Consider the following 12,834-nt stretch of genomic DNA (forward strand, 5'->3'; position numbering starts at 1 on the left):
CAAATATTTTTCTCCATTTCATCTTATATTTTCTTTCTAAAGATCTAGACAGTCTATAAATATATGTGCAGTAGGTTTAACAATAAACTTGGTCATCCTCCAATCATTTTTCTGTGCAAAAATGGCCGAAAAGTATTTTGTATTCTAAATACATTAGCTTGATTATAGGGACATTATTAAAAATTGTATGCATATATTTCGTTTCAAACTATATTCATAAAAAAATAACTACATTTGAGTCTGTTGTCATGAATATGTTTACAATACAAGTACCAATTTTCTCAAAAAGGTCAAAAGAATAAATTAAGATATGTGTAATTAAAATATTAATACTCTGAAACTTCATACAGATGTAGTTTTTACATGCTTAGCCCTCCATTTGTAAACAATTAAAAAATAAAGTGTATCTAATTACAAGATAAACTATTGAACGAATATAATAAGAATATGATTTCAATGTTATATCATTTTTGTAATTATTCCATCCATTTTGTACTTGTAAATATCAATTAGAATACTTTTATGAACACAAAACACACACTAAAAAAATCCTTATTAAAAAATAATTTTAACAACATGAGTTTAGTGGTTCAACAAGATATAATTTGTTAGTTCGATAGAAAAAAATATTAAATGTTTTTTATTTGTATAATTTTTTCATAAAATGTTAATAAAAATAGACTGCAAAAGTAGAAAATTTTGAATAATTTTTCATTGCGTTTTGTAATGCTCTCCAATAGTATTTATGATAATTTTGTTAATGTTTCTTGAGTTGGTCAGATGGAATTACACTAAAAAAATATAACTAAACATTCCTGAATCTAAAATACTCTATCTCAATTGTCTTTGAAACCATTGTAGATACATATATATTCTTCTCTAGGAGCTAGCGAATGTCGAACTAACGCACACACATTTTATGTATATAATTTTCCCCGGTTGTCTTGTCTATTTAACTACATCGTTGGATTGCATATCTTTAGGTTTGAGGGATATTATAGACAAAAAAATATTTTTTTGCAATATAATGTAATTAATCCATTTTAATGCATCTATTATTTTATTAATAAGACAGACATATTTGTATTGGTGTACTTTGTTTTTGAGCAATTTTATGAATTTGACATATCTTTACTCAAAATTTTATATGTTTGATTATTCCAGTTCAAGTTAAGTCAAATTGTTCAAAACGAAACCCCAAAAATAAAACATATATAATGACATGATATACATTTTAACGATCATTATAATTATGTTGTATAATTTTTTTCTCATTTTTTAACTCATAAAATGCTAAAAATAATTGCATAAATATAAGACATCAAGAAAAAATGAATTATAATTTAAAAATAATCCTAACAACTTTGAGTTTTATAATTTGTTATAGTATTTCTTATAGTCATAAACATTAAATTACTATTTTTGATGAAAAATTAAATGATGTATTAATTACTTTATGCTAATTTTGGGAATCATAACCAATCAGTTTTTTGATAAAGTAGTAGGTATTATATAGAATAATAGCCATAATATTATAATTTTGTAGCTACCGTTTTACGTCTCAGTTATCATATTTTTAGCAAACAGTTAATTAAATTCACAAAACCACAATTAATAGTTGCTAAATATGCGAATAAATCCTAAACAAGGCATTATCAATATAAATAAATACTTATATACAATTAGAATAAATATTCAAGGGGCATATGTAATTGGGATAAACCGTAGATTCAATGGAACAAGAGGCATCTTGAACCATCTCAGGGTGTATAATATCCTAGTTCACTATAAGGGAGTTAATCAAACACAATTATTTGCAATGTTAGAGTTTGAACATTAGATTATAGTTTACGACAATACCAAAATGGTATCAAAAGTCGTTCTAAGGTTAAAAAGAAAACTAAAATATTTTGCTGTTGAAGTCAGTATTGTGTAGGCATTTTTATCTACATACAATTATTAGAAAGAGATGAAAAACTAGACCGATGCATATTCAGTCACTTTTGTGTTTGTATTATACTACATACATATTTATGTACGAGAATGTAGTGTGCATTTGTAAATATTTTTGAACAATACATTCCCATTAAAATGTAGATAAATAAAAGTAAGAAAGTATGAAAAAAGATTGAGGCTCTTAACATTCTTTTCGTCCAGAAAATTAGAAAATTCTTCATTTTGAAAAAAATTCTAATATTAATATAAATTTATATTTTGCATTAATTTTGGTATATACCTCGATGGTGAATTAATACAAAAATAATTACGAACAAAATGAAGAAAAGTAGAAATGTTCAATTGTTTTTTTACAGCATATAAACATAACATATAGTTTATAAATATTATTTCGGTCAGTCATAGACATTGTAGTTAAATATCTTGGATAATTTTAAATTTCCATGAATATTAGCTATAGTTAAATACCTTTCAGTAGAGTATCTGTAATTTATTTGGCCGGTCAAAGTATAATATAACAAATTCTTAATTGTTCATTAAATTTCATATTATGTAGAAATTTAATTTTTGAAATTTGTTTGAGAACATTTATAGATTTTTGATTATAAAAAAAAATGAATGTTTGGAAATTTGAAAAACAGCTGTGGATTTTGGGATTATTTTTACAAAAATTTTACTTTTTGTTAATAGCTGTGAATTTTGGATCATTTTTTCGAAAAAATTAAATATTTTTAATTTAATTTTTAAATTTTTTTCAAAAAAATTTTATTTTGTGTGAATTATTGTAGATTTTGACAGTTAAGGAAAAAAAACAAGAGAGGAATTTTTAAAAAAAATTCCAAAAAATTTAATGTTTTTGAATAGTTGTTGATTTTTGAAAAAATTTTAAATATCAAATTGTATATTTGGAAAAAAAATTCAAAAAATTTAATTTTGCAAATTTTTTCTAAAAAATACTTAATTTTGTGATTTTTTTTGGGTAAGGTCATGAATTTGGCTATTTGAATTAAAATTTAAAAATTTCTTATTGGTTCACTATACCAGTGAATTTTGCTAGTTTATTTACAATTTGTCCTGGCCTCCATGGAATTAATGCGAATAGTTTGTTGATAAAAATTCATTACAATTGGCTGAAGAGTAGTTTTGTAAATCATAATTCATGTTGAAAAAATCCATTATTACTTGATTAGTTTTTTGACAATATATTATTATATTATGCTATGTATATCGCTAAAATGATATTCATCATTTGATATAGGTATTTTTTTTTTTTTAATTATAGGAATTGTATTCAAATTCGAGGGATGAGCTGAGAGTTAAATTAAGAGTAGTTTAATATCTGTCTCTGATTGCAGTATTTCAATGCAAATAGGGGTATGCACATTTTATACTTTAAGTACAATTTACGACGCTTCCAATGGATTATTTTTAATAATTTGTTGATAAAAATGGACCATAATTCGTCCATGAATTTAAATTTAATCCACATTCAACTTAGAGAGAAATCATAATATATTTCTTTAGTATTTTGTCGGTTCAGATATGTTGCTGTATCATTTATATGAAATTGGGTGGTAATTGTAATAAACAAAGGCCCCTTATATATACCAAATAGTAAGTAGAAATATTGCAGGTCTATTTTAATTAATTATTATCGTTTAAATAAAAAGATTTATAGCTTGTTATATTACTAAAACAACTACAAAATTAATTTCATTTATTGGAATGTATCAAGGCTCCACCAAACAAAAATAAACCAAATATATTATATCTGTATAAATTGCTTTAAATCAACTTGCTACTCGATATAAAAAAAATCTATTTTATTTTATTATTAATAATACAATGTCGGTTTTGCCCCATTTTTTGTTTTTCAAATAAACGATTACTCATTCCACCCTAAGTTATACCCACGTAAACAGTGTCATGAAAATGAAATACGATCAAAAATAAGAATTTTAATAATTCCTTTATCATAAATATTCAAAATTGGTTTCGTTATTTTGTAGAAAATTATTAGCATTTTTTACCAATATGGTTGATGTTTGAATTGGTATACTTAAAAAAACCAAAAAAGAAACAAACCAGAAAACCCTGAGGATTCACACGTATATCTTGGACACTAAAGATCCTATTATCATAATATTTTGTATTGTATAAGAAATGAATATGAGATATTATATTAAAGTGAAACTTTTCATTTTTATATAAGAAAAAACAACTCAAAACAATCTGAAAAGGTTCATGTTTCGAATCATGAGAGAGCTTGAAATGGAATTAGATTGTAACGTAACAACACGCAAAGCAATCATTTTTCTTTGTCATTAGGGTGATACTGATGATGTACCTTTGTTTCACTAAGTTTCAATATTTATAAGTAATATGTATGAGCCCTTTGTATCTTACTAAAATATATGAATATTTATCTAGAACAGAAGGCTGATAAAATATTAGAAAATTTGACTATAAAAATCAGATTCTAGTTTTTTCATTTACCTACTTTTGAAGGTAAATATAAATTTTAAATTAATATACATGAGTAATGCAATATTTATATCGTTTTGTAGAACAATTATTATTTTATTACAAAAGAATGATATATAGTCTACAAAAATATCAATATTTACTTCAAAGTCTGTGTGTAATATGTTTTTTTACTTGATGGTGACATTATTTTAGCTGTAGATTTCAAATTTTATAGACGTTTCTAATAAATATTCACTAATTTCATGTCTCACGTAATGTTTGTGAAATTGATGCCTACAGTACTAAAAAGTGTGGGTGTAATCTGTCAAAATTTAAAAAATTTCGACATTAGTCTCACCCTAGTGGTTATCTATCTCAAACGAACCTTTATAAATGTATAACATTAAGCTCAATTATCAGTTGGTTCTTTTTTATTTTTTAATGATGACTTATCAATGAGTCGGGGAAATGAGATACAAAAATGGTTTCGTGGTAGCTTATCAAATGTATTTCAAAATGATTAAAAGTCAAATCTATTAAACATGAGTGTTGCTGTTATCGTACTAGTAGAATAATGAAATGGTGTTTTTTGGAGGTTCGGATGTAGGCTGAACTTTTGGATAGACATGATGTTATGGTCAACACTTTTAATGAGTCATATTTTTAAGGTATTTTTTTGACAGTTGATGAATGAATCAAAATTTTACTTATGTATTAAGTCGATCAATTTAAAGTTAATTAATTATACATCTGTCATTTCTATGTTTGTAAGCATTACTAATTAATTAAAGTGTATTTTAAATCGTTTAAACTTGATTACTTTTCTCTCCTTTAGCATGCTACAGAACAGACAGTCTCAAACAATCTGGTGTATTCACTAAAACTATTCCCCGGGCACTTTGTTGCATTACTGCGCTTAATTTAAAATAACTAAATAGTATGGAAAAACAAAAGTGACGTCATCTTTTGACTGTTTTGTCGCATGCAGTCAATAGATCGGTCTATGTTTGTCTTTCTCAATGCTATAGAGTCGAAAGGAACAAAAGTTTAAAAAAATGTAATGGCATTTTGATTAAATATGCTGGAAACATTTAGATCAGACTGGATCATTCTCATTATCAGAGATATTTGGGGTAGAGATTAAATAGCCGTTCCAAAATTTTGCTGACTCATCTGGTTCCGTCCTAACTCATAGGAATGCGTTCTAATCAAATGCAAAATAAATCATATGAAACAACTTTTTAAATAACGCCATCATAGATATAAGGGAATAATGTAGTTATCAATCTACTTTGGCTATCTTGAAGTTATTATTATTATTTCAAACGCTTTAAAATATACTTTAATTAATTAATAATTCTTACAAACATAGATATAACTGATGTATAATTCATTAAGATGCTTATAAGAATGATAAATAATAATCCCTAATTTAGAATATTGAAGAACTATTAACATACGCAAAATTTACTTAAAGTTTTATGGAATGAATTTGATGAGGAACCTGACGGAGATACTCTAACTTATTATTTTAATAAATAATGCCATCTAGAGGGTGTTTCAAGGTAAGGCACTTTTTTAAGGATCGATAAAAAGGAAGGGATGTTAAGCGATACATCCCCAATTTTGCAATATTTTTAACATATTGGACGATATAATTCCCAAATATTAATCCACACTAAAATACAATCCTTATTATAAATAGTTTACAATATTATTAGTTTCTCTTGAAGGGTATCATAACATAATTTAATACATTGGGTATCATTACAAGCTATACGTAATAAAGTGATCATCCAATTAGTAATAATATATATCTGATCCAGGTGTTTAGAAGTTTTACTAATTTTTAACACTTTTTATCTGCTTGTTAGCCTATTGATATTGTTATCATTTGCCACGCAAATGGAATTCACACACATAAAAAGTATTTTTCTAATTCAAATCTATAAAAAAATTTAATCGTTCAAACTTGTTTACAAAAACTTATTAAGTTGTGTTCTTAAATGATAAGAAAATACTTTTTATATCAATATATATTCGTGTATGATAAAATGACTTTTTCACAAAAAAATCTAAATTTATAAAAATGTATTACAAGTTATTGCTAATATCAGATATTTACAATTTTTAATAATGTATAATTCGTGTATTTCTTAAGGAAAGAAGTTGCTAAATGAATAATAAATCCTCAGAAATTCTCAATCCCTCTACTAAGGTACGATATTTTTTCGAAATGTATACAATATTATATACTATAATTGAAACTCTGTCTATTTAAATCTCTATATTTTTATTCAAATAAACTAAAAGTATATCTATATACAAATTATAATTTTTGACACAAATCTGAAATGCATATATTTATATCTATAAATAAATTAGTGATATAATTTTAGAAATTGGGAACAAGGATATCAATATTTTTTAAATGAAGATTTGATGCAAGTATTTTGATACATCACAAATATGTATGTAGCAATGCTTTTACGAACAAAAAGTTCATAGAATGAAGTCAATGGCATGGAATACCTTGTCTTTTTTTCTAGGGATAGCATTTCATTTTTTAAATGACATCTAGCACAGCTTTACTTCACTAATACAAAAATATATATAGTGTATTTTTTTGTTAGCTGTCGAATTTTCTTTTCTCATATTTAGTATTCTAATCGTTTTTGTCAAGCCCTTTTGTTCTGCTTCTTTTGTGAGGATAGGTTGTGTGACACAATAGTAGTAACAACTTCTTAGTTTTTTTATGTACGCCACAAATACTCGATTTAGTACGAGTTTTCTATATAACGTTTATTCTTCATTTGAAGCTTCCTTTAATATATACTTAATTAAGCATTTACATTTATTTTGTTTACATAATAACATTTAAGTATATTCATAGTACTAACTACCTTGATTCAAACAGTCCGACATATCCATGGAACCAATTACAAGGACTGTTCAACCTATCAATATACTTTTTCAATAGTATCTTTTACCCCATGTATCTGCATAATTAATGACTATGATAAAATTTTATAGATCTACGATTGCCTGACTATGACAAAATGTCAATCAAAGGCGATTTTATGAAGGGATTGATTGTAGCAAATAGGGACCCTGTACAGTCTAGATATTGTTAATAAAATAATATAAATTTTAAAAACATAATTATTTTTTTAAAAGATGTCAATGAACAAATATTTTTTTATTAAAAACAATAATCAATCAAAATGCTTCAAAATTATTACCTCAACAATACGAAAGGGCCATCACATTTTGCTTAACTCCGTTATTTTAACGGAAGAAATAGGGACTCACTCGAAGTTATTACCAAAAATTACAAGGATTCAAAATAATATGAAAATCTTTTTCTGTGATCTAAGGTTTATGCCAAATTATACTTAATATATGTATCACACACTTTTTTTGACCAACTATAGGCTATTTTTTCTATTATTGGAATAATTATGAAATAAAATATGAAATTAATTTAATACTTTGTTTTGTCTAAAGGAATGATCGAAACTTTTTTTATTTATTAATATACAAATAATATCAAATTAATAGCTATATAAATAAATATTTTAATTTCTCAAGACAATCATTAAACGATTAGAACAAGATACAGAATCAACTTGGAAAAAACTTTTAAATAATAAAAAACACTTTTACACAAGTTTTAACAATCTTACTTTTAAGTTAGGGATTGTTTTAATGGTTAAAAATGACCTTGGATTTTTGCATGTAAAGTATGGTGCAGTGGGAGGCTAATGTCATTCCTAAGACCAATAAGGATCCGTTAAGGTATTATGGAATGATATCCAAGAACATATTCTTTTGATAAAATCGAAAATCCGTGTTTTTACTTACGAATTTCGTCTATCCATTTTTAGCCTTTTATGGTCAAATTCTCTAGGAAGGAAGAGATCTGGCTCTATTGTGTCTTCTGACTGAGGCCAATTAATTATTCTTCCAATAAGTATCCCAAAATCTACAGATTCATTAAATACATTCCAATTATTTTATTTACACAAACATTGTATAAAATCACCATTTATTGATAAATCAGACTAATTTGGTCGTACGTTTTGGATTATATGAGCTTCACGGATATAAACAGACTTATAAATATTGAATGGTATGGTAACATTCACTTTTTTTTATTTCATAACTGTTCTAGTCTAAAAATAGCCCTTAGTTAGTCCAAAAAGATGAGGGAGGGTACGTGTTTTGCGTCTAAAGTATTCCTTGATTAATCCAACAATTGCCTATTGTGGAAATACTTCAAAAGCTCTCGTCATTGAAAATGAATATGACAGAGCTAAACATTCTGGAAATTAAAGCTAAAAAGTTATATGGTTTTCACCAAAAATATCATACCAAGAAGGTCGAGCAATACCTTTTTCTCTCTTATGTTCCTAAGTTCTCGTTGTTTCAGTGCTAGCCAATGGTGTATCAATCAGCAGTATGCCATTTTTTAAAAGATATATTAACGTCATAAATTAACGAGTTTTACTCTAGTTTTAAATTATTTTATCATTGTTGTGTTGTAAATAGTAAATTATCTTTGATACTTTTATTGTTCATCTGTCTTTGTTGAGGTGAAATAATTTGTGAGTAAAAATTTTATTTATATATTTAGTAATGCAATTCTTTCTGACATTTTATTTTGTTTTAAATTTATGTATACATATATCATCGGCAATATGAATAAATACCTTAAAAAAAGCGTAAGGATATTGGCAAAATATAATAAAATTTGTGTTTTTTTATTCTCTTTGTGAAGAAGGGATTAAAAGATGCAATGAAGATTAATGGTTTAAAATAGTAAAAAAATCAATAAATTTCATTATATAATTCCAAATGTTGATAGTATATCTAATATATGTGCAATTGGATTGTTTAAAATACCGTTCTTTATTCAAAAAAATTGAACCATTATTTAACAAACTTTCAAAGTATTTCATGTATCATGCTCTCATTGAATGAAAAATATAACAACAGCAACTACGACACATTGTTTTGTATATACAAGAATGATGAAGCAGTTTTATTAATTATAACTTCAAATAATAGCCCCCTACGTCAATAAAATAATTGCATGTACACATATCTAAATTAGCAACGAATTTACCTGTAACTAATTAAATTAATCAATTGTCATCACGTACATATAATGTTGAAAATGTGGCAATATATTGCCATTAAAGAAATCTGTTCAATATATATTTTATATTTTTTTGTGTTTGCCAAATAATTAGCATTAATTTATCTTTTGCAAATCAATAGATGTTTTGTGTTTGATGTAACATATTATTAGGTATTTATAAGACAGGATAATAAGCTAACTTTTCGTTATTTATTTAATTATAATTGGAGAAAATGATGTGAGGTTTTAAACAAAAAGATTTATGGTTCTATGTAGAATCAATAATCCTTGAGAAGGGCTTATAAACACGGACATCAGATATTATTTTGTAGAACTGAATTTGCAAAAATGCGCTAAAATTAGGGATTTATCAGTTCGTGAGGTTTTTTTTTTTAAATATGTCTTGGTTTCGGAAACTTAAAAGTAAACATCTTTTTATTAAAACTAAACTAATTCTATAAAAAAACACGTATTTTCTTGTGTTCTTGGTTTGATGTCTGGTATCGCCCTCCTTGTCTTGATCTAAAACTGACATTCATCCCAAAATTATGACGTCTTGTTCTATCACGTATAAAAACAACAAAGACACTTCCGAATCGGAGTTAAAGTCGTCTCATATAGTAATCCTTACTAAATATAAGGGTGTGGAAACAACCCTACAAATCTAAGCCAAGTCTCAAGTCTTTGCTCAAATGTAGTTTTTTGTTGATTTTTGTTTATTCGGTTCAGTCTTAGGCCCGTCCGATCGGTCCTAAGGAATGTCAGTACTTATGACTCGTCCTTAACTATAGTTCCTTTAAATTGAATTTTTATTTTAGTATTATCATTCAATATCAAAGGAACATTTCATATTTTGCCTAGTTATATAATATATTATATTATATAACTGAGTAATTTAAAAAGCGGGGGGAAATCATCAATGACGTCAGCAAGGATCCATATTTTTTATTTATTACCCACAAGTAGGACTTGACAAGACTGAATAAGAACTGGATCAATACTTTTCACAAGTCCTTGAATATTTTTCTTGAGTCCTAACATTTTATTTGAATTCATTTTCAGTCAAAATACAAGATCCATAGTTTCCTTGAGTTTAGTATAAAGTAGCGATCGAGTCCATTCAAGTCGTGAGTCTTTGATTTCGAGATTATTCATTAGTTTTCAATGTATGGACTCAAGGCCAAAGTAAGTTGCAATTCTCGAGTCGAAATCCCTGCTCCTTTTAAGAACGGCTACAATTGTACCTAGAATTTTTGTATTTTAGAGATTGATGTTTGATCAAATTTATGAAATGTTTTTAGTTACGCAAGTCTTTCAGAACTCAGATAATACATATTTCCAAACATAATATAAAAGTTATTTTTCTGATTTCTTTTTATTTTACATGGCATTGTTAAGAAAGAAAAAATATATATATCCCCCACAATGAAGACAAAAATAAATACATAAATCAAATATTGAATGGTCATTGATTATATAATAAGATGGTCAAAAATATTTAGAAAAGAAAAGCCAAAGTAAATTGCCAAATTAATGATTTCCGTTCGTCATTCTCCTTTTTTTTATATATTTAGTACATATATAATTTTCTTAGCCTAGACATTTGTCATACAAATAAATATTTTCTCCCTGTTACACTGACATATTTTTGACACAAAGAATGAGTGGTTTACTCTTTGCTAAATAAAATATAAATATACATATATAAGCTCCAATATCATCAGGGATTTATTCAAAAATACTTGCTTTATGACTCTTCTACCAAAAAAAACAGTAACAAATGATAAGACCACTACTCACTACTTTCTTCCTTGGACACAATACAAAAAAAATAGAAGAGGAGATTGTTTGGTTATGATAAGACTTGATGTCTTTTGAAATAAATGGTCAGACCTATATCTAAAATAAAAAGACAAAGTGAGCACATTTCTATCTTGATCAAATCAAATTATTTCAACATTTATTTCAAATACAAAAGACAATAACAACAGTTAAATGGTCTCTTGTAATGATATTACACAAAAAGATTTAACCATCCACCTTCTTAGCTAAAAGAAAATTGCTGTAATTGAAATTGGGAACGTTCAAAGATCTCGAAAAACTTGTTGAAAAATGTTCTCTTTTAAATTATTTTAATCTGCGGCTAAAAACCCTTAAGTTTTGTGCGTTTAATTTAAAAATAACTCTTGCATAAACACTGACAGTATGTTTTCAACTTTGTACAATGTAAAAAATATATTAATCAATATGATAGATTTAAAATTGCTATAACCTACAAAATATATTATCTACAATATACGTAAGCAAAAATATATAATGCATTAGAACTTAAATAAGTTCCAAACAAATTAACGTAGAGGAATGAAACATACACTGTTTGAACGACCAGTTTTGAGAACTTCCTTTTAATTTTATACATTTTTTTTTTTTGTAAACAAAGGCAGTTTGGTGATGTCGAAGAAATGTAGAGTGCTTGATTTGTTTCAAGCGAGAATTCCTGTTTGAATGGTGGTCAAGATTGTGGAAGGGAACTGGTCCATTGTTTTGAGGATCAAGACGGTGTTTGAGACTGCTACCAGCTATGAACAAAAGCATGGAAGTAGGAACTACAACATAAAGCAATCGGAGGACTTCATGAGTGACTCAAGAGAGAGTATTGATGCAAATCCTAAAATTTTAATAGTCAAGCTTGCAAAAAAACAACCAACATTATTAAAGAAACAATCAGGAAAGACATGGGCCTCAAGAGTTACGTCCTCCAAAATCCCCAGCACTTAACCAAGGCAAAAAAAAACAAGTCTAAATTGGATTAAGGGTGATTTCTGGCCTTTGACTTTGGTGTCTCCTTCCTCACCAGATCTGAATCCACTTGATTATTGAGTAAGGGGCTCTAGATCTATGCTGCCCCCCAAAGAAATACTGTTGAGATAAAGGCAGGAGCAGGTGTGAATGGTCATATGTAATCAGAGTGTGCAAGGCGTTTTGACCTCATGTAAAGGCTTCAATTGAGGCTATAAGTAGAGATTTTGGATCTTTAGGATCAAAGACGGTTTTTTTCCCTTAATTAATAAATTTCAAGCTGCTAAATTTAATCACAATTGAGCTCTTAATGTTTTGTTAATGTTGTTGGCTATTACACATTTTTGCTTACATAGACATTGTTATTATGCCTGAAGCATCATGAAACAAAATGACCTCTTTTAGAATTTCGAAAAGTTTCTACTTGTTAAAATTTTATTTACTACCGTTACAATAAATCTTTTTTTATT

Source organism: Lepeophtheirus salmonis, chromosome 2, assembly GCF_016086655.4.
Source record: "Lepeophtheirus salmonis chromosome 2, UVic_Lsal_1.4, whole genome shotgun sequence".
Lineage (NCBI taxonomy): Eukaryota > Metazoa > Arthropoda > Copepoda > Siphonostomatoida > Caligidae > Lepeophtheirus > Lepeophtheirus salmonis.